General features: G+C 41.8%; 1 long non-coding RNA gene across 1 annotated transcript; it reads right to left on the reverse strand.

Annotated features, from left to right (window-relative positions):
* Window positions 1–890: 890 nt before the first annotated feature.
* LOC123329703 lies at window positions 891–14,427 on the reverse strand. The gene is made up of 3 exons (XR_006545232.1): window positions 13,562–14,427; window positions 1,706–1,868; window positions 891–946 (listed from the first exon to the last, which is right to left on the reverse strand). It is a non-coding gene; the product is annotated as an uncharacterized LOC123329703 (long non-coding RNA).
* Window positions 14,428–27,884: the final 13,457 nt, after the last annotated feature.

A 27,884-nucleotide genomic window follows, 5' to 3' on the forward strand; every position in this document is an offset into this window, starting at 1 on the left:
GTTCTGTACTTGTTTCACAATGTATATAAGTTCTTTCTCCACTTGACAAAAATCATATCCAGGAAACCACAAATGATGCATCATAAGTGTGCCTATTCTAAAAAGAGAACTTAGAATGACAGTTAGCAGATCCATCTTCAATTAAAAGATCTTGGCTCTCTAAGACAGAACCCTCATGCACTGTTGATAGAATGTAAACTGCTATGGTCACTATGGAAAAGAGTGTGGAGGTTCCTTAGAAAATTAAAAACAGATGATCCTGCTGGATCCCTATGATCCAGCAGGTCCACTTTTTAATATTTATCTAAAGAAAACAAAAGCTTAATTTTAAAAGATGACTGCACTTCCATGTTCACTACAGCATTATTTACAATAATCAAGATATGGAAGTACCCATCAGTGGATGAATAGATAAAGAAATTGTGGTTTCTACACATGCAGCAGATTACTACTCAGCCATGAAAAAAGTAGGAAATCTTGCCATTTTTATCAGCGTGGATGGACCCTGAGGGCAATGCACTAAGTGAAATGTCAGACCAAGAAAGACAAATGCCATATAATCTCTCTTATATGAGAAACACATATAACCAAGTTCAAAAATACAAGAGAACAGATTGGTGGTTGCCACAGGGAGGTGGTGAAGGGTGGGAGAAACAGATGAATTGCTTTTGAGTTTGTTTTTCGGTTTACATTTTAAAGACAGAGCGATAACTTGGGCGTGCCTGCCATGGCAGTACTCTTGCCTGGAAAATCCCATGGACGGAAGAGCCTGGTAGGCTGCGGTCCATGGGGTCGCGAAGAGTCGGACACGTCTCACTTTCACTTTTCACTTTCATGCATTGGAGAAGGAACTGGCAACCCACTCCAGTGTTCTTGCCTGGAGAATCCCAGGAACGGGGGAGCCTGGTGGGCTGCCGTCCATGGGGTTGCAAAGAGTCGGACACGACTGAAGTGATTTAGCAGCAGCAGCAGCAGCCACGGCACAGTAGCAAAGGGAATGGAAAGAAAAGATAGAAGAGACATTAGAAAGGAAGAACCAGCTAGACTGTGAACCTGTTGGTGGTAGGGAAGTATGTGATGGAGAAATTGCCAAGATGACTCTCAGCTTTGCAGACTGAGTGGCTGAGTAGTGTGTCCATAACAATTAGGAAAATTAGAGGAGAGAAATATTTGTGAGGGCAGAAAGATAAAAAGAATAAGGACTTATTCTTAAAGCAAGAATAAGATAAGGACTTAAGATTTATACCTGTTGAATGGGATGATTATGGACCCAAATGAAAGTATTAAGCATGGAAGAGTGATTCTATTTCCAATCTCTTCCTCTTACCTAGTCTGACATCTCCTGAGACTAGATGGATAGAAAGTGACATTTTCCACTGTAGCTTCAGAGTGGAAAGGCAACACACGTTTTTCTCGTAGTATTAATAGATAATGGAAAAAATGCTAGGAAGAGGTACATCTTCAGAGGGAGAGTTTTGAGCATTTTTTACGTGTTCTGTTCTGAAACTGATCACTTTGAGGGTTCTTTTCAAGCCTTGGTCAGAGCAGCCCTTACTGCCAAACACATATACTCAATCCATCCAACTGCAGACGTGTCTAATAATGACTGACAACTCAAGCAGAGGAATAATAAAGGGCACGTAGGACTTTGGAGCTAGAATCTGTAGCAGGGGCATACTTATCACCAACCCCAGCCCCCTCTTACCTAGCCTTTCCTTTACTGAAGTCCTTGCCTTCTCAGATTCCCTGGTAATTAACACAGCCATGTGACTTTGTTTGGACAGTGAGACATAGACGAGTAGAAATCACCTCCTTCTTGCTTCTTTCTACTTGGAATGTGTAGAATGTTTGGACTGCAGCCATCGGTGCTAAGGAATAAAGAAGTAGGAGAATAAAAGATGCCTAGCTCCTTAGAGCAAGCCTTGGATTACTTACCTCTTGGGTTCTTATTGCTTTAGGTAGCCAATCCCCAATCAACTCTAATTGGGATTTTGTTTTACACGTGTGAGCACATCCCCTATAAGTGCTAAAAGTTTAAAAAGAATGGAAAAACGATGTGTGAGAGGGGAGAAATGGCGCAGGAGGAAAAGGAAGTTGAAAGGTTGCTGTCTATTCAGATAGGGAATAGCCCTGGGGTACACTCTGAGGTTCTAGAACTCTGCCTCACTCTTATGGACAAAACATGGGAGGATGATCAGAACACTATGCCGAAAAGCCACTCTCCAGGGTTACAACATGAGACCTGACTCTGAGGTGCTTACTGGCCACCCTCTGGGATTCAATGGGGAATGCCTGACCAGTTAACTGTTCTGTTGATTTCTGACCGAGTGAACTTAAAGACTTCCTTCCATGATAAAGTGGAAGGATGCTCGGGTCAAAACAATGGGTGATAAGAGATGGTAAGAACAGAGTTGGAAAGAGAGGGTATTTATTTGTAATTCATCATCATAGTAATGATATTTTCAGTTAGATAATGATATCAAGTCCAATGAATGCTACATAGTACACTTAGTATTTCCTAAACGAGTAAATAAGTGAGAGTTAATATAGATATCAAGGGACTTCCCTGGTGGTCCAGGGGTTAAGACTCTGAGCCCCCAATGCAGTGGGCCGGGGTTCCACCCCTGGTGGTCCATGGTTCCATCCATGCTGAAACTAAAGATCTCTCATGTCACAGCAAGGATCCCATGTGTCACAACTAAGACCCAGTGCAGCCAAATAAAATCAATCAATGTTGGAAGGCAAGTCTATGATCCCTTCTAAATTGAATTACGCATTTATTCTTGGCATTCTCCTATCTCAGAGGCATACCTACACAGTTCCTCTGTCTGAGAACTCCCATCTTCCTCTCACCTAACCATGCCCCTCCTTGCCTTTAAAGCTCACTCTGTTAGAAAAGATTTTCTCTTTCTCACCCCCATACAGCTTCAGTCACCCGACCAACCACACACAGTCACATAATATTAACTTCCTACAGTATCACTAACTACTATGCTTAGTTGTGAATTTCAGCATTTTAGATAAAAGTCTTTACTTGTATTCTCTTTATGAATTGAAAGCTTCCCAGAAGAGATAGACATTAAAAGCAAATTTTATTGAAGTATAATTGATTTACAATGTGGTGTTAGTTCCTGGGCTTTCCAGGTGGCATTAATGATTAAGAACCCTCCTGCCAATGCAGGAGACTTAAGAGACCTGGGTTCAATCTGTGGGTTGGGAAGATCCCCAGGAGGAGGGCATGGCAATCTATTCCAGAATTCTTGCCTGGAGAATTCCATGGACAGAGAAGCCTGGTGGGTTGCAGTCCATACTGTTGCAAAGTTGGACATGACTGAAGGGACTTAGCATGCACACATGCACATTAGTTTCTACTGTAGAGCAAAATGAGTGTTTTATATATATATATATATATATATATATATATATATATATCAGAGAAGGCAATGGCACCCCACTCCAGTACTCTTGCCTGGAAGATCCCATGGACGGAGGAGCCTGGTAGGCTGCAGTCCATGAGATTGCTAAGAGTCAGACATGACTGAGCAACTTCATTTTCACTTTTCACTTTCATGCATTGGAGAAGGAAATGGCAACCCACTCCAGTGTTCTTGCCTGGAGAATCCCAGGGACAGAGGAGTCTGGTGGGCTGCCGTCTATGGGGTCACACAGAGTCGGACACGACTGACATGACTTAGCAGGAGCAGAATATGATGGCTTCCTTGGTGGCTTCCTTGGTGACTTCCTTTCTAGTATTTCAAATAGTCTAATACAAATAAACAAACACACATATATACAGGGCTTCCCTGGTAACTCAGATGGTAAAGAATCTGCCTGCAATGCAGGAGACCTGGATTCAACCCCTGGGAAGATCCCCTGGAGTAAGGCATGGCAATCCACTCCAGTAATCTTGCTTGGAGAATCCCCATGGACAGAGCAGCCTGGCAGGCCTGTAGTCCATGGGGTCACAAAGAGTCAGATACAACTAAGCAACTAAGCACAGCACACAGCACATACATATATCCACTCTTTCTTAGATTCTTTTCCCATATAGGTCATTACAGAGTACTTAGAAGAGTTATCTGTGCTATACAGTAAGTCTTTATTATCTATTTTTCAATATGCTGCTGCTGCTAACTTGCTTCAGTCGTGTCCGACTCTGTGACCCCATAGATGGCAGCCCACCAGTCTCCCCCGTCCTTGGGATTCTCCAGGCAAGAACACTGGAGTGGGTTGCATGAAAGTGAAAGTGAAGTCACTCAGTTGTGTCCGACTCTTCACGACCCCATGGACTGCAGCCTACCAGGATCCTCTGTCCATGGGATTTTCCAGGGAAGAGTGCTGGAGTGGGGTGCCGTTATATAGTAGTGTGTATATGTCAATCCCAATCTCCTTATCCTCCCCAACTTTCCTCCCTAGTAACCACAAGTTTGTTTTCTCTATCTGTGACTCTATTTCCATTCTGTAAATAAGTTCTTTTGTACCTTTTTTTTTTTTTTAAAGATTCCACATATAAGCAATACCACAGGATATTTGCCTTTTCTGGGGGATATACATTTTTTATTTCCATTATATCTCCTCATACTCCTCCTTTGGAAAGTGTAGCTATTTTTCACTTGGTAAACATCATTAGACTGACTCATGCTGGGAAGGATTCTTGCATTTTCATTTAACAAGAAATATAAACAGTCAGCCAGATCTAGTTCTCTATTCACTAAATGAAGGAGAATGATCATCTGTGTGGCATATCTCTAAATAAAAACATAATATTTAACATCAGACTTGGTGAGTGAAAGTCACTCGGTAGTGTCTGACTCTTTGCAACCCCCTGGGCTATACAGACCATGGAATTCTCCAGGCCAGAATACTGGAGTGGGTAGCCATTCCCTTCTCCAGTGGATCTTCCCAACCCAGAGATCAAACCCAGGTCTCCTGCATTGCAGGCGATTCTTTACCAGTTGAACTATCAGGGAAGCCCTGGAACCCTTTGTAAATTTGGACTGTAACTCTGACTTCTTTAGAAACCCCCAAAAGACATTTAACTTCTGGGTTTGAGTTCTTGCTTTATTTTATAAGATATGAACCATGCCATGGATTATTTAATATATACAAAGCCATCTCTAACTACCCTGGGTAAGGAAAGTTGGAACATGGAAAATTAGAAGCCTCTTCTGAAAGGGAGAAATCCCATTAGGAGCAATTGTGTAAGTAAATTTCTAACGATAGATCCCATCTCTGTGGTTATAAGGTCTTAAAACATTACAGAAAGTAAAAATCAGCTTTCATGGAGCTCAAAATGGTTTGAGGCCATTGAGCCCAACTTCCTAATGTAACAGACAAGGGAACTTCAATATAGAGGAGTTTTGCTTTCCTTTCCATGATGCGGTTAGATGAAGTCTGGGGTAGTTCATATTCAGCTCTCAAAATGAGTTTACAGGTCAGCAGAGAGCTTCTCTTTCATACTGTATTTGAGCAAATGCTGAAGAAAGTGTTACTGGTAACACTGGGTTATGTATAGTGAGATCTTTATACAATGAGAACTTTCTACAGAACACAAGATGGACCAGACTAACATCAGATTCAGATCCTCCTTGTGCTAAACTCAAGTATAGTTTAGCACCAGTAACAATAAGAATTTTCAGCAGGCTGCCACCATGTGGAAGTGAAAAGAAGACCAACCTCGTGCAAAGCTGCTGCTGCTGCTGCTGCTGCTAAGTCCCTTCAGTCGTGTCCGACTCTGTGCGACCCCATAAATGGCAGCCCACCAGGCTCCACCGTCCCTGGGATTCTCCAGGCAAGAACACTGGAGTGGGTTGCCATTTCCTTCTCCAATGCATGAAAGTGAAAAGTGAAAGCGAAGTCGCTCAGTCGTGTCAGACTCTTCGTGACCCCATGGACCACAGCCTACCAGGCTCCTCCATCCATGGGATTCTCCAGGCAAGAGCACTGGAGTGGGGTGCCATCGCCTTCTCCTTGTGCAGAGCTAATTAGACTCAACTCTCAACTGCAAAGAAATGCTATATTATTGACAGAGGAAGATGTTGAATTCTAGGGGAAAAAAATCAGCAGTGGGGAATAGTAAATGCTCTTTGCCTAGAGAGTTTGGTTTTATTTTATTTTGGGTAATGGGTTACTTTGATTACTTTTTGTCTGTGTCAAGGAGCAAATTGAAGGAAGAATATGTACTCCAGTCCTGGTTCTACTATTGATTATCTATGTAATCTCATTGATCTGTTCAACCTCTGCCCACCCTCACCACATACACACACACACACACACACACACACGCATACACATAAACTTTTTTTCCTTCAAATATCTCTTAAGACTGAGACATTAATGCTAACCTAAGGGTAAAAACCAATAAAAATGGTTGTTAAGTGTGTATATATATATATATATTTACATTAACAATCAACTCAGTGGAGGAAGCAATTTAATAATGATAGGTATGCAAGCATTTAACTTTTAATGTTTTTACTATTAATGTAATTTTACTCATATTAATATTATAATGCATTGATTCCTTGAGCACAAGTGAAGTTATATTACAGGGAGTCAGGCCAGAAATATAATTGTAGAAGGATGATATCACAAGAGCAAAGGGCTATGGAAAGTTCAGAGTTGATTTATGTGCATAAATAATGGAGCAGTGTTTAGCTACCAGCACCAGCTGCCAGTATTTCAGTTCCTTATTGAGACATGTCTTAGGGGCTTCCCTGGTGGCTCAGTGGTAAAGAATCCACCTGCCAATGTAGGAGACACAGGTTCAATCATGCCATGGAACAACTAAGTTCATTCGCCACAACTATTGAGCTTGTGCTCTAGAGCTCGGGAGCCACAACTCCTGATGCCCTTGTGCCCCAGATCCTGTGCTCCCCAAGTGAGGCCACTGCATGAGAGACCCAAGCACCATAGCTAGAGAGTAGCCCCAGCTTGTCCAACTAGAGGAAAAGCCCATGCAGCAATGAAGACCCAGGGCAGCCAAAAATAAATTAAAAAAAGAAACGTATCTTTTTACAATAGAGCTGGACAGTTGAAGAAGACTCTAAGATAGCCCTCAGCAAAAACTTTCATATGATAAAAAACACTTACAGAAACATGAACTGTTCTTTTATTTATTTTCCATGCATTTTTTTGTTATTTAAATTTTTATCAGCGTATAGCTGCTTTACAATATTGTGTTAGTTTCTGCTATACAGCAAAGTGAATCAGTTATACATAAACATATATCTCCTCTTTTTTGTATTTCCTTCCCATTTAGGTCACTCTAGAGCATTGAGTAGAGTTCTCTGCTATACAGTAGGTTCTATTTTATACATAGTAGTGGAGAAGGCAATGGCACCCCACTCCAGTACTCTTGCCTGGAAAATCCCATGGACGGAAGAGCCTGGTACGCTACAGTCCATGGGATCTTGAACAGTCGGACACAACTGAGCAACTTCACTTTCACTTTTCACTTTCATCATTGGAGAAAGAAATGGCAACCCACTCCAGTGTTCTTGCCTGGAGAATCCCAGGGATGGGGGAGCCTGGTGGGCTGCCGTCTATGGGGTCACACAGAGTCGGACACGACTGAAGCGACAGCAGCAGCAGCAGTGTACGTATGTCAATCCCAATCTCCTAATTCATCCCACCTCCACTTCCCCATATGAAGTTTTCTTTAAAGTTTCCTAGTGGTTCAGAGTTCTTGGCAAATATGTCAAATTCTTCCCACAGAGAGAGGTTTTCTCCCAGGAGGGTAAGCCTGAGGCCCAATGCAATGAGATCCCTGTTTGGTTCAAGATAATTTCCAGAGGCTGAGATAAATTCAGTGGGTGTGAACATATTTATGCTGTATTCCATTCCACGGAGATGACTCAGAATTCAGAAGGTTGGTGCTTCAGCCACCCACAGCTGTTTTCTGGGCAATTCCAAATATTTTAATCCTGATGCTACTATTAATTAAACATTTGATCCAATACCTGGAACTCATACTTCTTCCTAACTGCCCACCAGCTACAGAGCCAGTGAAGTTTGGAGAAGGAGCAGGTCAAGAATCTGGCCTGCTTGCTCTTTAAGCAGAGAGTAACATACAAAACACTAAGAAGAAAAAGGAGGGCTGGAGGCTGGAGATGCTGTTTGTTTTCTCAGCATGCTGATAAAATATTTGCCAAGATCTAAAGCAGGAGATATTGAAGTTGAATTTCTCTGTAGAAAGTTTAGAGCCAAATTCAGCTAACAAAATATAAATTTTTGGCATCATTGCTAAACATAAGTACTGGATCTAATAAATGTGTGTTGGCTTGTTATTGACTTTTTGTTTCATTTTCCTGCCTTTCATCAATTTGTTATTAATTTGGGACATGATAACTAATTGTATAATCCTTTGGACTATTTCTTGGGAGAGATGAGGAAAGAAAGCCCAAGTTATCCAGTTATAGAAAATCAGAATAAATTAAATTTGCTTTTAACTTGTTCTGCCCTGTTTTTCTCCGGCTGTAGTTCTGGGAAGGGAAAGTCAACGTCATCTGATTGTAAATGATGGGGATTTGATATGCTGGTTAATGATTATCCATAGGCGAGGAGGGTTTGCCAGGCTTGTTCAGACCCAAAGCATTTCTGGACAAGCAGCAGGAATAGCTATTATTAGCTATTTTTTTTTTAATGTCATCTCCCGCCTATGACTTGTTGAAATAACTAATCTTTCGTAAGGAAACTTCAGGTTTGGAAAACACATTTCAGTGTTTCCTATTCTAGCTGAAAGGCAGAGTTTTTTAAATGATTTTCATTTCTTTCTTTAGAAATTTTTTCCTTTAGAATTTTTAAATTATTTAAAATTTTTGACTGCACTGTGCAGCATGTGAGATATTTGTTCCCCAGCCATGGACTGAACCTGTGCCCCCTGCAGTGGAAGCGTGGATTCCTAACCACTAAACTGCCAGACCAGTCCCCTAGGATTTTTATAAAATCAAACTGTTCTGCTAAAGGTCCAGCCCCAAAGTTCTAAACAATTATATGTGTGTTATAGGCTTTTTTCACAAAACCTAAGAACGATTTGAGGTTTAAAAATAAAATGCCTTGGGACTTCCCTGGTGGGTGAGTGATTAAGATTCCATGATTCCAATGCAGGGGACAGAGTTTTGATCCCTGCTGTGGGAACTAGGATCCCACATGCCGCATGGCTCAGCCAAATAAATTAATTAATTAAATTTACATTAAGACTACACAGCTCTTAGAAGAAAACAGAGAAAGGGAATTTTCTGGTGCTTCAGAGGGCTTTCACTGGGGACATGGGTTCAATCCCTAGTCAGAGAACTAAAAATAAGATCCCACATGTGGCCAAAAAAGAGGGAAAGGAAACATACAGGAAAAGCTTTCTGACTTTAGATTTGATGATACATTCTTGGGTATGACACCAAAAGAACAGGGAACAAAAGAAAAATAGGTAAATGAGACTTTATAAAAATGAAAATTATCAAGAGCGTGAAAAGACAACTCAGAGAATGGGAAAGAATATTTACAAACCATTTATCTGATATGGGTCTAATATCCAGAATATGTAAAGAATTCACTCCCAACCACTCAATAACAAAAATACAGATTGCCTGACTAAAAAATGAGCAAAGGACTTGAATTTACATTTCTTCAAAGGACTTGAATTTACATTTCTTCAAAGATGATGCACAAATAGCCAATAATCACAAGAAAAAATGCTCAAACTCACTTATTATTAGAGAAATGCAAATCAAACCCACAATTCGATACCATCCCCTGTCCATTAGAATGGCTAATACAAGCAACGACAATAACAACAGAAAATAGCATGTGTTGACCAGGAGGTGGAAAAATTGGACCCTTGTGTATCGCTGTTGAGAATGTAAAATGGTGCAATCACTGTGGAAAACAGCATGGTGTTGCCTCAAAAAATTGAAACACAGAATTACCTTATGATTCAGTAGGTATATACCCAAAAGAATTGACAACAGAGGCTGGAACAGATACCTGTACATGAACATTCATAACAGCCTTTTTCACAATAGCTGAAAGGTAGAAATAAATGTTGATCAGTGAACGAATGGATAAACAAAACACGATCTATACATACAATGAAATATCCTTCAGCTTTAAAAAGGGATGAAACTCTGAGACATGCTACAACATGGATGAACCCTGAAGACATTCTGTTAAGTGAAATAAGCCAGATACGAAAGAACACATATTATATAATTCAACTTATACAAGGTACCTGCTGCTGCTGCTAAATCACTTCAGTTGTGTCCGACTCTGTGTGACCCCATAGACAGCAGCCCACCAGGCTCACCAGTCCCTGGGATTCTCCAGGCAAGAACACAGGAGTGGGTTGCCATTTCCTTCTCCAATGCATGAAAGTGAAAAGTGAAAGGGAAGTCCCTCTGTTGTGTCTTACTCTTCGCGACCCCATGGACTGCAGGCCACCAGGCTCCTCTGTCCATGGGATTTTCCAGGCAAGAGTACTGAGGTGGGGTGCCATCACCTTCTCCATACAAGGTACCTAGAACAATCAAATTTATAGAGAAGAAAGTAGAAGACTGTTTATCAAGGACTGGGAAGTATGGGGATGGTGGAAGAGGGAGAGGCAATGGGGAGTTGTTGATGGGTATAGAGTTTTCAGTTTGAGATGAAAAAAAAGAATTCTGGAGGTGGGTGGTGCTAACGGTTGCACAATGATGTAATGCCGCTGACCTGCACACTTTAAAATGCGCGAAGTGGTAAATTTTGTGTTATGTAAATTTAACCACAATTTTAAGATCCATTTGTTTACATAGTCTTAATTTGGATTTCCCTAAAAACAGACCCTGTGGGACAAGGATTTAAGAGGATGTGATTTATGTGGGATCCCGAATAATACTGCTGAGTGGGGAAGAGAAGCAAGGGAGAGAAAGCACCAAGACAATGAATCATTAAACCAGTCCCCACTCTGAACAACCGAGACTTAATCCACGCTGGGAACTCTGGGATCCAGCAGAGAACAGGCCCCAGAGCTAACTCTCTGCAGATGAAGGAAATGGAATATTGCTCCATTAGTTCCCACCAATCATTTTTTTGAAACTAACATCACCAGTTTTCACTTGCATCCTTTTTCTGTTCCAGAATTCAATTTAAGACCCCATATCGCATTTAGTCATCATGTCTCCTTAATCTCTTCTTACCTGTGACAGTTCCTTAGTCTTTCCTTGCTTTTCATAAACTTGAAGTATTTGAAGAGTACTTGTAAGTTATTTTGCAGCGTGCTTGCTCAGTTGCTCAGTTATGTCTGACTCTGCAACCCCATGGACTGTAACCTGCGCCAGGCTCCTGTATCTGTGGGATTCTCCAGGCAAGAATACTGGTGTGGCTTGCCACTTCCTCCTCCATGGGATCTTCATGACCCAGGGATTGAACCTGTGTCTCCTGCATTGTAAGTGGATTCTTTACCGATGAACTACCTGGGAAGCCCTGTTTTGTAGAATGCCCCTCGATTTGCATTTCTCTGGTGTTTTCTCAGGTTAGACTGGGATCACAGCTTTTGGAGAAGAGGTGAAGTGTCGTTCACATCACATCACATCACGTCCTATCACAGGGTGTGTGATAGCGACACAACAACACTGGTGATGTTGAGCCTAGAGACTCGGTCCAGGTGGTATCTGCCAGGTTTCTCCAACACGGTAAAGTTCCCTTTTCCCCCTTCCTATACTGTGTGGAAGTTCTTTTTATGGTTTTTGGAAGGTGAGCCACTAAGACCTTAAGTAGAGGGAATTAAGGCCTACCTCCTAGAGAGGGGAGTGTCTACATATGTTCTTTGGAATTCTCATTAGCCATTTTTTAAGGACTACCCCAAGATGTCCAAGTCCTTTGAGCCAGGTGCATCAGAAAGGACTCCATTGTCCAGAGAAAGTCACTGGGCAGGGGCATCCTGATGCTGGCAGCAAACTAGATGACATTCTTTAAAATTGAAAGGGATTTCTTGATTAGGCAGGTCCTGAATAAAGTACTAGAGGACTTACCGGACGTAAAGCATACATCAGGTATCATATTACCCCTTTCCTGAGACTGATTTTGCACTGTCTACTCTGCAGCATCCTCAAGTTTGGTTCAAGTCTTCACTTCCCAATCTGCTCCTCACCCTGAGTTCTCGTAAGAAAAAACGCACAACAGCCTTCTTTTCTGAAGAAGGAAAACTTGGACCAAAAAAAAAAATCTGTTTTCTTCAAATATACGCCAATATCTTGTAATAATCTATAATGGGATATAATCTGCAAAAATTCTGAATCACTATGCTGTACACCTGAAACTGACAAAATATTGTAAATCAACTGTACTTCAATTAAAAAAAAAAGAAAGAAAAAAATGTTTTCTTCTGAATGTAATTAAATCTTTTTTAAAGAATGATTTATTTGGCTGCACCGGGTCTTATTCACAGCATGTGGGATCTAGTTCCCTGATCAGGGATTGAACCCTAGCCCCTTTTACTGGGATCATAGAGGCTTAGCTACTAGACCACCAGGGAAGTCCAAATGTAACTAAATCTTCTGTAGTTATTTTTGTATTCTCAAACTGCTATATGTATCTGCAGCTTTTCCTGTAAGTATTGAATAAATGAAGGAGGTGGGGAGGAATGGGAGTCAAAGATGATGGACAGATTTCTTGGAGGACAAGAACTGGACAGGACTCTCAAGAAGGAAGCTAAACAAACTGTAGAACAGAGAACCATCAAAGGTTAATTTCATTTACATTTCAGTGAATGCCACGTACAACTCTCTTTGGGAGATTACTTATTGTGGAATTGTTGGAAACTATGCAAATTCTCCGGAGAAGGCAATGGCAACCCACTCCAGTACTCTTGTCTGGAAAATCCCATGGACAGAGAAGCCTGGTAGGCTGCAGTCCATGGGGTAGATAAGAGTCGGACACGACTGAGTGACTTCCCTTTCACTTTTCACTTTCATGCATTGGAGAAGGAAATGGCAACGCACTCCAGTGTCTTGGCTGGAGAATCCCAGGGACGGGGGAGCCTGGTGGGCTGCCGTCTATGGGGTTGCACAGAGTCGGACACGACTGAAGTGACTTAGCAGCAGCAGCATGCAAATTCTCTTTGTTTGGTTTTTTGACCCCTTTCCTGCTTCCTGATATAATTAAACTGTAAAACCAAACCTAAACAAACAAAAAGTCCTTGGAAAATCTTAACAAGGTTCTGTGGTTCCAAGGCAGTCATGGGGTCACACGGATTTTTCTGATGCCTGGGGGCACTGCGTGGGCTAAGATTCCCTGAAACATCACTGAAAATGAAGCTGATGGCCCCCCTCTGATGAGATGCAAAAATAAAAAGAGTCCACCAAACTTTCTGTCTTTGACCTCTACTCCAACTTGCTACTCTGGCTTGGAGCTGAAGAAATCCCCTCTACCTGGGGTAGTGTGAAGACTAGACAACACTCTTTTGGCATAACTAAGTTGAATTAAAGCATTCCCCATAGAAATATTTTTAGATGTGATGGTAGGTTCTGAAGTTCTGACAGCAAAATTACAGCTTAAATAGGTTTTGTGGATTTAAAACATAATGACTTACCATTTCTTACTTTTGGGACCAAATCCAATTTCATATAAGGAAATTCCTCAACTGGAAGATTGAGTGAGAAAAAAAAAAAAAGTTAATGTTCAATCATTGGGGAAATTTTGCTTTCACTTACCTGACTGACTTATGTTTTTTGATTTATACAAGTATAGGTGTATACAAGCCCTTTCTGAGACAACAATATTTGACTTAAAATTATCCTATATGACTAGGACCTACAGAGAACTCTACTGAGTATTCTGTAATAACCTATGTGGGAAAAGGATCTAAAAAAAAAAAAAAGAAAGATATCTGTATATATATAAGTGAATCACTTTGCTGTACATCTGAGGCTAACACAACATTAGTAAATCAACTATGCCCCAGTATAAAATAAAAAATAAAACTTAAAAAGTATACACTATGAGGTATGAAGCAATGACTAGACATGGAGGAAACTTAAATGCAAATTACTTAGGCAAAATAAACCAATCTGAAAAGGCCACAAACTGCATGATTCCAACTATACGATGTTCTGGAAAAGGTAAAACTATGGCTACAGTAAAAATATCATTGGTGGCCAGGGGTTAGAGGAGATGGCGAGATGAAGAATTTTGAAGGCAGCAAAAACACCCTGTTTGATACTTTAAAGGTGAGTACCTGACATTATACATTTATTCAAATCCATAGAATATAAGACACTAAGAGTGAACCCTAATGTAAAGTTATGACTTGAGGTGATAATGATATGGCAGTGTAGGTTCATTGGTTGTAAAGACGGTACCATCCTGGGGCGGGATGAGGAGGAATGTTGATAATGGAGAAGGGATGTATGTGAGGGTCACAGGGTATATGGGAAAGCTCTGTACCTTCTGCTCAAAATCGCTGTGAACCTAAAAATCCTGCAAAAAGAAATAAAGTTTATTATTATTATTTTAATGAACTGTGTTCTTAGCTATTGTGTGTGTATTTACAGGGGCTTTTCTGTCTCAGATGGAGAAGGCAATGGCACCTCACTCCAGCACTCTTGCCTGGAAAATCCTATGGGTGGAGGAGCCTGGTAGGCTGCAGTCCATGGAGTCGCTGAGCCGGACACGACTGGGCGAGTTCACTTTCACTTTTTCACTTTCATGCATTGGAGAAGGCAATGGCAACCCACTCCAGTGTTCTTGCCTGGAGAATCCCAGGGACGGTGGGGCCTGGTGGGCTGCCGTCTACGGGGTCACACAGAGTCGGACACGATTGAAGTGACTTAGCAGCAGCAGCAGCAGTTCTGCCTCAGAAGAGCAGGATTGTCTTGGGTGGATGGTGCCACCTTGTGGGCAACATGGGAAACTGTCAAAAGGAAGACTTTATAGAATCCCTTATAAGAAATGGAGTAGCCCCTCATAGTCAACACGAGTCCAAAATGCAGTACTTGGGGGCAATCTCAAAAACGACAGAACGATCTCAGTTCATTTCCAAGGCAAACCATTCAATACCACAGTAATCCAAGTCTGTGCCCCAACCACTAATGCTGAAGAAGCTGAAGTTGAACGGTTCTATGAAGACCTAAAGATCTTTTAGAACTAACAGCAAAAAAAAAAAGTTCTTTTCATCATAGGGGACTGGGATGCAAAAGTAGAAAGTCAAGAGACACCCAGAATAATAGTCAAGTTTGACTTTGGAGTACAAACTGAAGCAAGACAAAGGCTAATAGAGTTTTGTCAAGAGAACACACTGGTCATAGCAAACATCCTTTTCCAACAACATGAGAGATGACTCTCCACGCGAACACCACCAGATGGTCAATACCAAAATCAGATTGATTATGTTCTTTGCAGACAAAGGTGGAGAAGCTCTATACAATCAGCAAGAACAAGACCTGGAGTTGACTGTGGCTCAGATCATCAGCTCCTTGCTGCAAAATTCAGGCTTAAATTAAAGAAAGCCTGGAAAATCAGTAGACCATTCAGGTATGACTTGAATCAAATCCCTGATGATTATACAGTGGAGGTGACGAATAGATCTGGTAGATGGAGTGCCTGAAGAACTGTGGACAGAGGTTGGTAACATTGTACAAGAGACAGTGACCAAAACAATCCCAAAGAAAAAGAAATACAAGGAGGCAAAATGGTTGTCTGAGGAGGCTTTACAATAGCCGAAGAAAGAAGAAAAGTGACAGGCAAAGGAGAAAGGGAAAGATACACCCAATGGAATGGAGAGCTCCAGAGAATAGCAAGGAGAGATAAGAAGGCCTTTTTCAATGAACAATGCTAAGAAAGAGAGTAAAACAGAAGAATGGGAAAAACTAGAGATCTCTTCAAGAAAATTAGAGACATCAAGGGAACATTTCATGCAAGGATGGGCATGATAAAGGACAGAAATGGTAAAACCTAACAGAAGCAGAAGAGATTAAGAAGGGGTCGCAAGAATACACTGAAGAACTATATAAGAAAGATCTTAATGACCCAGATAACCATGATAGTGTGGTTGCTCACCTAGAGCCAGACATCCTGGAGTGTGAAGTCAAAAGGGCCTTAGGAAACATTACTTGGAACAAAGGTAGTGGAGGTGACAGAATTTCAGCTGAGCTATTTGAAATCCTAAAAGATGATGCTGTGAAAGTGCTGCACTCAATATGCCAGCAAATTTGGAAAACAGCAGTGGCCACAGGACTTGAAAAGGTCAGTTTTCATTCCAATCCCAAAGAAGGGCAATGCCAAAGAATGTTCAAACTACTGTAAAATTGCACTCATTTCACATGCTAGTAAGGTTATGCTCAAAATCCTTCAAGCTAGGCTTCAACGATACGTGAACCGAGAACTTCCACATGTACAAACTGGATTTAGAAAAGGCAGAGGAACCAGAGATCAAATTGCCAACATTTGTTGGGTCATGGAGAAAGTAAGAGAGTTCCAGAAAAACATCTACTTCTGCTTCATTGACTGTGCTAAAGCCTTTGATTGTACAGATCACAACAAACTGGAAAATTCTTAAAGATATAGGAATACTAGACCATCTTACCTGCCTCCTGAGAAACCTGTATGCAGGTCAAGAGGCAACAGAACCAGACATGGAGCAATGGACTGGTTCCAAATGGGGAAAGGAGTACGTCAAGGCTGTATATTGTCACCCTGCTTATTTAAGTTATATGCAGAGTACTTCATGAGAAATGCCATCACAAGCTATAATTAAGATTGCTAGGAAAAATATCAACAACCTCAGATATGCAGATGATACCCTTATGGCAGAAAGTAAAGAGGAACTAAAGAGCCTCTTGATGAGGGTGAAAGAGGAGTGTGAAAAAGCTGGCTTGAAGCACAATACTAAAAACAAAGACCATGGCATCTGATCCCATCACTTCATGGCAAATAAAAGGGGAAAAAGTGGAAGCAGTGACAGATTTTATTTTTTTGGGCTCCAAAGTCACTGCAAGTGGTGACTACAGTCATATAAAAAATGGGTTGGCCCCTTGGAAGGAAAGTTATGACAAGCCTAGTTCTCAGTATGTGCTCAGCCACTCAGTCATGTCCAAGTTCTTGCGACCTCATGGACTGTAGCCTTCCAGGCTTCTTCTGTCCATGGGATTTTTCCAGCAAGAATACTGGAACAGGCTCCCATTTCCTCCTCTAGGGGATCTTCCTGACCCAGTGATCAAACCTGAGTCTTTGGCGTCTCCTGCCTGGAAGCCCTGACAAACCTAAACAGTGTATTAAAAAGCAGAGACATCATTTTGCCAACACAGGTCCATATAATCAAAGCTATGGTTTTTCCAGTAGTCATGTACAGATGAGAGAGTTGGTCCATATAGAAGGCTGAGTGCCGAAGAATAGATGCTTTCAAACTGTATTGTTGGAGAAGACTCAAGAATCCCCTGGACTGCAAGGAGATCAAACCAGTCATTACTAAAGGAAATCAACCCTGAATAGTCATTGAAAGGACTGACGCAGAAGCTGAAGTTCCAATACTTTGGCTACCTGTTTCCAAGAGCTGACTCATTGGAAAAGACCATGATGCTGGGAAAGATTGAAGGCAAAAGGCGAAAATGGCAGCAGAGGATGAGATGGTTAGATAGAAGCACTGCCCCAATGGACATGAAGTTGAGCAAACTCCAGGAGATAGTCGAGGACAGAGGAACCTGGCGTGCTGTGATCCCTGGGATCGCAGAGAGTCAGACATGACTTAGCGACTAAACAACAACAGCAGAGTGAGACATGGTGAACTCAAGCTAGGCTTTCTTTCAGATATTCTCTGCTCATAGCTCAGGAGATCCCACCAAAGTGCTTTACTTATATAACAAATGCTGGGTACTCACAGATACAGAGAAGAGATTGCTGCTTGCCAGAGGTGAGGCGTGAGAGGTGGGGCAAAATGGATGTGAAGGGGGTCAAAAGGGACAAAATTTCAGGTACAAAAGAAAGGTCATGGGAATGTTATATACAGCATGGTGACTGTGGTTAATAATACCGTGTAGCATATTTGAAAGTTGCTAAGAGAGTAGATCTTAACAGTTCTCATTAAAGACGTAATGTTTTTGTAAACTATGCATGCTGATGGATGTTAACTAGACTTATCACGATCATTTTGCAATATACATAATTAAGGAATCATCATGCTGTATACTTGGAGTTAGTATAGTGTTCCATGTCAATTTTATTTCAGTTGAAAGTACTCAATAAAAACCAGAGCTTTGTTTTAATCAGTATGTCCCACTACAAAGGAAATTAAAAGTGATGAATTTTTATTTACAAAATTATCTTGTGTTAGTCACTCAGTCATGTTCAACTCTTTGGGACCCCATGGACTGTAACCTACCAGGCTCCTCTGTCCCGGTGTATATTCAGATTCCTATTAAAGTTCAAAGAGTTCAAAACTTTGAGAGGCTTTTTTTTGAGAGGCTTTTAAGCAGGATATACGATTCCATTTTGGGTAGCCTATTATCTGCCACTAATCCACATGTTTATTTTTACCAAGAAGTCTAATCTTAGAGATTCATTACATTCTCAGAACTGGAGGGAGCACCCACAGAAAGTTTGCTTTTCTTAACATGAAGTTTGTAACAGATTCATGATTAAGAAAATAAATCTCTTAAGATAACAATTTTTGGATGGTTCTACATCCTCCAGAATCCCTTGTCTGATTTAAGCTCCTTAATAAATCAAAACATTTGTTCTGAGGTTGACAACAACCTTGGAAGGTTTCAACAGATGGGATCTCAAATAGCTCTGGGATACTTCAGATTATGTGAAATGATACAAAACAATATAAAAAATCACTACAATCTTCCAAAGGCTTTACAACATTATAAAAGAAACGATGATTTGCTTATTTATGGATTTCTGCCTGCCCCTGTTTGCAGAAATACTTCTGAGATCTGCCTTTGTGATCACCGAGATATCCTACATCTGTGACTCAAGTATTATGCCCAAAGCTCTTGCTTTCAGTTTATTGTCAGGGATGAAAGTGATTTTTTGTGGCTGTAACTCTTTTTTTTTTTTTTTTAAACAGATGAGTTTTTTTCCCCACTGCACCAGGCAGCACGCGGGATCTTAGTTCCCTGACCAGGAATCGAACCTGTGTCCCCTGCAGTGGAAGTGCAGAGCCCTAACCACTGGACAGCCAGGGAAGTCCCTGTGGTTGTAGCTCTTTATAGACGTCACTCTGCTGATGTCATCGCAATTGCCATCTTCTCCAAGTTGTGTCTGTGATTTGCAAAGATGGTGAAAGCAGAGAAACTGTAGTGCCTCTGCTCCGTCCCCAGTAACATCTTAGAGACAAATGCAAGACACACACATCCTAGGTGGATTTTTATGTTATAGTACCTTATGTCCATGAGCTTCCCCAGTAGCTCAGTTGGTAAAGAATTCGCCTACAATGCAGGAGACACCAGTTTGATTCCTGGGCTGGGAAGATCCCCCAGAGAATGGATAGGTACCCACTCCAGTATTCTTGGGCTTCCCTGGTGGCTCAGACGGTAAAGAATCTGCCTGCAGTGCACAAGACCTGGGTTTGATCCATGGGTTGGGAAAATGCCCTGAAGGAGGTCATGACAACCTACTCCAGTATTCTTGCCTGGAGAATCCCATGGACAGAGGAGCCTGGTGGGCTACAGTTCATGGGGTCACAGAGTCAGACACAACTGAAGCGACTTAGCAGGTATGCCTCTTATGTCCGTAGTGCTCAAAGCAATCTATGAAAACATGCTTGCATTCATCTCAGGAACGTGCCTTTGCATCCATATACTTTACACTAATATTTCCTCTACTCTATACCCACATGACCAAGGAATACTTGCCAATCCTTCTGACTGAGTGATTAATGTGAGACATCCTTGGGCCTGGCTTTGTTCTTCGTGGAGTTTCTGGTTGAGACCATAATGAAAGGTACCTCGTCAGATTCTTTTGAGCTAGAGTGAATCTGATCCTTAGCCAAGGGGACTGAGCAGGTGACATTAAGTAGGAAGCTAAGTATCTTTTTTAACTTGAACTACAGTTATTTTACAATGTTGTGTTAATTTCTCCTGTACAGCAGAGTGATTCAGTTGTACATATACATACATTCTTTTTAAAAATATTCTTCTCTATATGGTTTACCATAGGATACTGAATGTAGTTCCCTGTGCTATATAGTAGGACCTTGCTGGTTATCCATTCTATATATAATAGCTTACATCCACTCACCCCAATCTTCCATTTAGGAAGCTAAGTATTTTGAATGATCTTGTTTCCTTTTGGTTGCACTGCACATCCTGTGGGATCTTAGTTTACTGACCAGGGATCTCACCTGGGCCCTTAGCACTGAAAGCAAAGAGTCCCAGTGACTGGACCACCAGGGAATTTCCTTGGAATGACCTTTAAGGACTGCTATTTCCTAGGTTTCCTTGGCCTTCTTCTCCTCCCCCCAGGATATGCATTCTAATAGCTTTAGCTTCTATTTATATGTTTCTATTTATACTGTTTATATATTTATATGCTTATTTATATGTTTCTATTTATAATGGAGTGAGTAGCCTTTCCCTTCTCCAGGGGATCTTCCCAACCCAGGGATTGAACCCAAGTCTCCCTCATTGCAGGCGGTTTCTTTACAAGCAGAGTCACAGGGAAACCCAAGAATACTGAAGCGGGTAGCCTATCCCTTCTCCAGGGGATCTTCCCGACCCAAGAATCGAACCGGGGTCTCCTGCATTGCAGGCAGATTCTTTACCAACTGAGCTATCAGGGAAACCCATTTATATGTTGATGACTGTCAATTCTATCGTTTTAACCCAAAGCTCTCTCTTGTGATCCAGATCCACATAATCCACTGACTCTTGAGCACCACATCTTGGATGTCTCTTGACTACCCTACGGAATTCATCATCCCTTCCCAACATGTTGTTATTTAGTGGTATTTCTTATCTCAGTGAATGACACGCCATCCACCCAATTTCTCCAAGCAAATATTAAACTTGACGTCTTTCCTCCAAAATCCCAACATGCACACATCTACAAACATTCTCTCTCTTCCTCTATGAATCCAGAATCCGTCTAATTCTCTTCATGTCTGCTGCTACTCTCATCACCTTCACCGACCCTCTAAAAGCCTGCTTAGGATTTCCCTGGTGGTCCAGTGGCTAAGACTCCAAGCTCCCAATGCAGAGAATGAGATCCCGCACACCCTAACTAAAGATCCCACAAGCCACAACGAAGATCGAAGATCCTGAGTGCCACAGCTAAGACCTGACACAGCCAAATAAATAAATAAATACTTTTAAAAAATAAATAAAAGACTGCTTATACTTCTGGCCTCTGATCTTTTCCTTTTCCAATTGTCCTACCGCAACTAGAAATATCTTTCTAAAATACAATTTAGATCATATCACTCCCCTGCTTACACTCTTTCTACAGTCCTTCTTTTACTTCTTTTTAGAAAAATTTAAACTTATTATTTTCTATTGGGCTATAGCCAATTAACAATATTGTGACAGTTTCAGGTGAGCAGTGGAGGGACTCAGCCATGCATATACATGTATCCATTCTCTCCCAAACTCCCCTCCCATCCAGGCTGCCATATATCATTGAGCAGAGTTCCCTGTGCTAGACAATAGGTCCTTGTTGGTTATCCATTTTTAATATAGCAGTATATACATGTCCATCCCAAACCCTCTAACTATCCCTTCTCCCCATCCTTCCCCCTTGCAACTATAAGTTCATTCTCTAAGTCTGTGAGTCTCTGTTTTGTAAGTTCATTTGTATCATTTCTTTTTAGATTCCACATATAAGGGATGTCCTACGATATTTCTCCTTCTTTGTCTGACTTACCTCACTCATATGACAATCTCTAGGTCCATCCATGTTGCTGCAAATGGCATGGTTTTTCATGGCTGAGTAATATTCCATTGTACCATTCCATGCACCACATCTTTATCCATTCTTCTATCAAGGGACACTTAGGTTGCTTCCATGTCTTGGCTATTGCAAACAGCACCACAGTGAACACTGGAGTGCAATGCATCCTTTTGGATCATGTTTTTCTCTGCATATATGCCCAGGGTGGGATTGCAGGGTCATGTGGAGGCTCTATTTTTACTTTTTTTAAGGAAACTCCATACTATTCTCCATAGTGGCTGTACCAAGTTACGTTCCCACTAACAGTGTAGGAGTGTTCCCTTGGCTCTACACCCTCTCCAGCATTTATTGTTGGCGGATTTTTTGGATAACAGCCATTCTGGCTGGTGTGAGGTGATAGCTCATTATAGTTTTTATTTGCATTTCCCTAGAGTCCTTTTTTGCCATCTAACTAAACACCAGCTCAGCAACCTGTAGTTCTCATTGCCTTCAACTGTCTGCCTCCTTCCTCCTCACTTTCACCTGGCTGACTCCTATTTAATTTTGAGGGTTGAATTTTTTTAATATTTCTTTTGGGAAATCTTCCCTGAATTCTTCAGACCAGATCAACCAGTCCTCTATTCTCACAGCTCCTTATGTTTACCCTTCATAGCAGTTATGTTATTTTATATTAACTTGTCTGTCTCCTTCATGTACTGTAAGTTCCTTGATAGAAGGAAGTGTGTCTAGTCAGCACTGTAACACCAGTGTCTAGTAGGCATTCTGCAAGTAGTTACTGAATGAATTAAGGACCTGATCCATCTCAAGCATCAGCCCTGAGAAGTCATTTATGTACATGCACGTGCTGTACAGGAACAGAATAAAATATGAACGGGGAAAATTTAAGCTTCTGTGATCCTGAAGAACAGAATTGTGAGCCACTAATGGCAATGTTTGATTCTTACTATATTCAGAAGGTATTAGAATTATGGATGAAAAATGTCGCTGCCATATCAGTCAACAAAAGATGTTGCACTCATCAAGTCATCAACCAACTGCAGACACCTCCTGAAAAACCACCCCTTGCCACACACACACACAGGATATTGGCCCCAGGTAGCTGAGGTGCACATCAAAGGAATAATTTCAGTGAGCCCAGACTCCTGCATTTTTTCCATACATAGAAAAACACTGCTGCTGCTGCTGCTAAGTCGCTTCAGTCGTGTCCAACTCTGTGCGACCCCATAGACAGCAGCCCACCAGGCTCCCCCATCCCTGGGATTCTTCAGGCAAGAACACTGGAATGGGTTGCCATTTCCTTCTCCAATGCATGAAAGTGGAAAGTGAAAAGTGAAAGTGAAGTCGCTCAGTCGTGTCCGACTCTTAGCGACCCCATGGACTGCAGCCTACCAGGCTCCTCCATCCATGGGATTTTCCAGGCAAGAGTACTGGAGTGGGGTGCCATCGCCTTCTCCTTGGTATGTATGATTGTCTTTAACAGTAATCTTTTGAGCTTCTGACTACCTGGTTTTTGTTTACAAAAACTCTTATTTCACAGAGTGAAGTAAGCCAGAAAGAAAAACACCAATACAGTATACTAACGCATATATATGGAATTTAGAAAGATGGTAATGACAACCCTGTATGTGAGACAGCAAAAGAGACACAGAAGTATAGAACAGTCTTTTGGACTCTGTGGGAGAGGGAGGGGGGACTGATTTGGGAGAATGGCATTAAAACATGTATAATATCATATAAGAAACGAATTGCCAGTCCAGGTTCGATGCAGGATACAGGAAGCTTGGGGCTGGTGCACTGGGATGACCCAGAGGGATGGTATGGGGAGGGAAGTGGGAGGAGGGTTCAGGATGGGGAACAAGTGTACACCCGTGGCAGATGCATGCTGATGTATGGCAAAACCAATACAATATTGTAAAGTAAAAAAAAAAAAAAAAAAGAACAAGATAGAATTAAAAAAAAATAAAGTTACAGTCCATCTAACCAAAAAAAAAAAAACCAAAGAAAACCTCTTATATATCCTGTCATCCCCAGCTCCCCACCTCTTTGGAGCAGTCCCTCAGAGCTAAGAGGCTGCCTCCTGGGCTTAAGTCCTCAGCAAGTCCACTGAATAATACATAACTCTCAAATTTTACTTTGTGCATTTTTTCTCAGTTAACAGAATAAAGCTAAAAAAAAGGCAGGATGGTTTATTCACTTAACAAACCAGGAATGAGGGCCTACTGGGTGCCGGGACGTGTGAGGGGCTTTGCACATCCTGAGAGATTGTCATCCAAGAATTCAAAGCTGAGTGGGCGACAGACTCAGGGCATGGTAAAGGGGGAGGAGACACAAAGGAAACTCAGTTCAGAACCCCTCGCTTTACAGAGAAGACCTAAATGATTTCTACAATGTCTTCCAAATTATTAAAAAAAATTGGGGTTTTCATTTCATACGACCACATTTTTTCCCAGCTTCAATTTGTCTGTCCCTAAAGAGGGAACACCATGGGACTGCCCTCGTGGTCCAGTGGCTAGGAATCCACCTGCCAATGCAGGGGACACAGGCTCCATCCCTGGTCCAGGAAGATTCCACATGCCGTGGAGCAACTAAGTCCATGTACCATAGCTGCAGAGCCCAAGTGCCTAGAGCCTGTGCTCCGCAACTAGAGAAAGCGTGTGACGAAGGCCTACTGCTACCAAAAATAAATAAATTAATTAATTACAAGGGAACAGTGTATCAGTGATACTCTGAAACCACAGCCAACATAAGCTCACCTTGGAAGGGAGAAAGAAAATGAATGATATGCCAAAGCTGCCTGGAAGGATACATTTTTATTTGCAATCCTGGCATCATGAATGCTTTAGGGGGAAAAAATCATATCTTCATGAAACAGTTAAAAATGATCATGAATTAAAATAATCAAGCTGTGTTAGCATATATGGAAAGAATGTGATCACATGATCGTTTGACTCAAACATTTCATTGACCAAAACCTGGTTTTCAAAGAGAGACTGTGTTAAATTGAGAGTGAATTAGTTTTTAATGGACATTTTGGAAGTTCTGGTCCATTTGTTCACATTTCAAGGTGTTGATGTCACACAGAGGTAAGCCAAATGGTTTGCATCAGATGAGAGATGAGGAAGTGGCCCGTCAAAGGCTGTTGCTCTTGAATGAAACAGGGCTATTCATACGGTGGGTGCCCCAACACAGGGGACAAGACTAAGGCAGCCTGGAATTAAAAGGTTGAAAATATCTACATCTTCAAGTCAGAAAACCAGAAATGCTTCTGGAGGACAGTGAATGCCTTACATATCTCAGTTTCAATCCCATGGCCCCTGTTTCCTGGAGCTCTGAATACCCGTGGATGGGTCTCACATGTCCTGGTTTTATACTTAAGAGGGTCACTGACCTTAAAGGACTTCACATGTGCAAAAAGTTATACTGTAGAGTTTATAGATTGCCCATTGAGGATAGTTGTTATGTTATTATAATTTTATGTATACATACATGAATTATACTATTACATGTACCTACATGAACATACACATTATTACATATACTGCTGCCGCTGCTAAGTCGCTTCAGTTGTGTCTGACTCTTTGTGACCCCATGGTCTGTAGCCCGTCAGGCTCCTCTGTCCATGGGGTTCTCCAGTTGAGAATTACTGGCAAGCAACTGCAGTAATTTGCCATGTCCTCCTCCAGGGGATCTTCCTGACCCAGGGATTGAACCCTGGTCTCTGATGTCTACTGCATTTGCGGGCAGGTTCTGGAGAAGGAAATGGCAACCCAGTCCAGTATTTTGCCTGGAGAATCCCATGGACAGAGGAGCCTGGCGGGCTACAGTCTAAGAGATCACAAAGAGTCGGACACGACTGAGTGACTTTCACTTTCACTTCTTTACCACTAAAGCCACTTGTCACTATTACATACTCACGCATACACATTATTTACACATATGTTTCACTATTGCATAAACATATATACATTATTATAACTACTGGGACTAATTTCATTAATAAATCAGACTATACCTCAGTCTGATCAGGAGATCAGCCCTGGGATTTCTTTGGAAGGAATGATGCTTAAGATGAAACTCCAGTACTTTGGCCACCTCATGCGAAGAGTTGACTCATTGGAAAAGCCTCTGATGCTGGGAGGGGTTGGGGGCAGGAGGAGAAGGGGACGACAGAGGATGAGATGGCTGGATGGCATCACTGACTCGATGGACTTGAGTCTGAGTGAACTCCGGGAGTTGGTGCTGGACAGGGAGGCCTGGCGTGCTGCGATTCATGGGGTCACAAAGAGTCGGACATGACTGAGCGACTGAACTGAACTGATACCTCAGTGAAACTTCGGAGATGATTTTCCCAGTCTTTGATTTTACAGTCCATAAGGGTGGGCGGAAAAAAGCTTTTCTTCTGTCGGCTGTTTAGTAGAGTAGCAGCGTTATTGTTTCTTCAAGTAGAAAAGTCACACGTTGCACCTCATCTCAGAGATTCAAACAGCTTTTAATTTATATGTTGACTTCATGTGATCTGACTGGAATGCAATGGAATTAATTAGGCACGCTCACCACAGGGAGAGCAAAACACCCTGCATTTTCTAATTATATGAGTACTGAAGCTTGGATGATAGATGATGGGGGAAAATCCCCAGGCAGGAATTGTGATGCGCTTTCTCATTGCTCACAGTACTTCTTTCCTTTCATGTACATTGTGAAACGTCTGTCTTCTTTCCTTCGACTGTTCCCCTTATCAGTGATGTGAAGCTGGTCCCCTGCCCTCTGCAATTCTCTGTACTTGCTTCCACTGTGTGAGGCTTATTCCCTTTCTCAACTGCCCACTTCTAAAGATAAGGGATTAAGGGTACATTGTAAAGAATACATAACTTATTTTATTATTATGAGTTGCATTTGAGGGTACTTTGTATGTTTTAGACTATCTTAGAGATATATGTGATTTGAATTAGTTTACAAATACACTTTTCTCAAATTTGGGATTATGACCCCATTTTGCAGTGGTGGTGTTAATGCTGTATGCCCAACACACAGTGAGGCCAAACAAACTGAAAGGTCAGAGTTTGGAGCAGGAAAGGTTTATTGCAATGCCATGCAAGGAGATCGATGGCTCATGCTCTGGAAAGCTTCTCACTCCCAGAAGAGGTTTCATCAAAGCATCTTAAAATGGCAGGTGGGGTAGGGGGAGGTCTCAGGGTACCTGATCAGCTCATGCACAATTCTGTGATTGGATGATGGTGAGACAGCAGGATGGTGTCACAGGGGTTAACCGTTTTGGTCCTTAGGCTTCAGGAGGCCTAGGGATATGTGCTCAGGGTCATCAAGGACTTCCTCCATTTGGTGGTGTTGGTGGTGGGGTGGCTTCACATTTGCAAAACAACTCAGGAAATTTGCATCAAATACTATTATCTAGGTACTTCAGAGAGGAGCTAAAGCAGAGGATATGGGAGAAGGCCTGTCTTGGGAAGATCCCCTGGGTCCTGCTTGATTACAGAGCTAAGGTGCTGTATGTATGCCTTGTCAAGTTCTCCTTGCTGGTCTGTAGGGGAGTCAAGGCTAGAAGCCAGAGTCTGATGCCAGAGCCCACGTTCTTCCTCCATCACGTTCTTACTAAACCATACTCCTCCTCCAGGCCAGTCACTCCAGCATCAACAGGGTACCGAACCTATGGTGATTACTCAACAGATGCTTTGGAATTGATGCCAACCCTAATTGTAGAATTGCTCACCTTACTACATGAACAGGCCTTGGCAGGAAGTGGAAAGCAAAGCAGTCACACAAAGAGGTTAACGCGGGCCCAGAAAGCCACGTGCTGCTTCCCTCCCCTGTTTCCCAGCCCAGAGGAGAAAGACTTCAAAATGACCCGAAATTAATTCTGCATAAGTAGGACAAAGAATGCAAAGCCACTATTGCCAACTCACTTGAGAGATGGCTAGGAATGAATTTGGTTCCAACTGAGCAGAAACTGAATTTTGGCATCCACTCAGCTCAGAAATAAGGTCAGCTGTTTAAAACCGTGTCCCAAGAAAAGC

The sequence above is a fragment of the Bubalus bubalis genome, chromosome 2, assembly GCF_019923935.1.
Source record: "Bubalus bubalis isolate 160015118507 breed Murrah chromosome 2, NDDB_SH_1, whole genome shotgun sequence".
In the NCBI taxonomy this organism is placed as follows: Eukaryota; Metazoa; Chordata; class Mammalia; order Artiodactyla; family Bovidae; genus Bubalus; species Bubalus bubalis.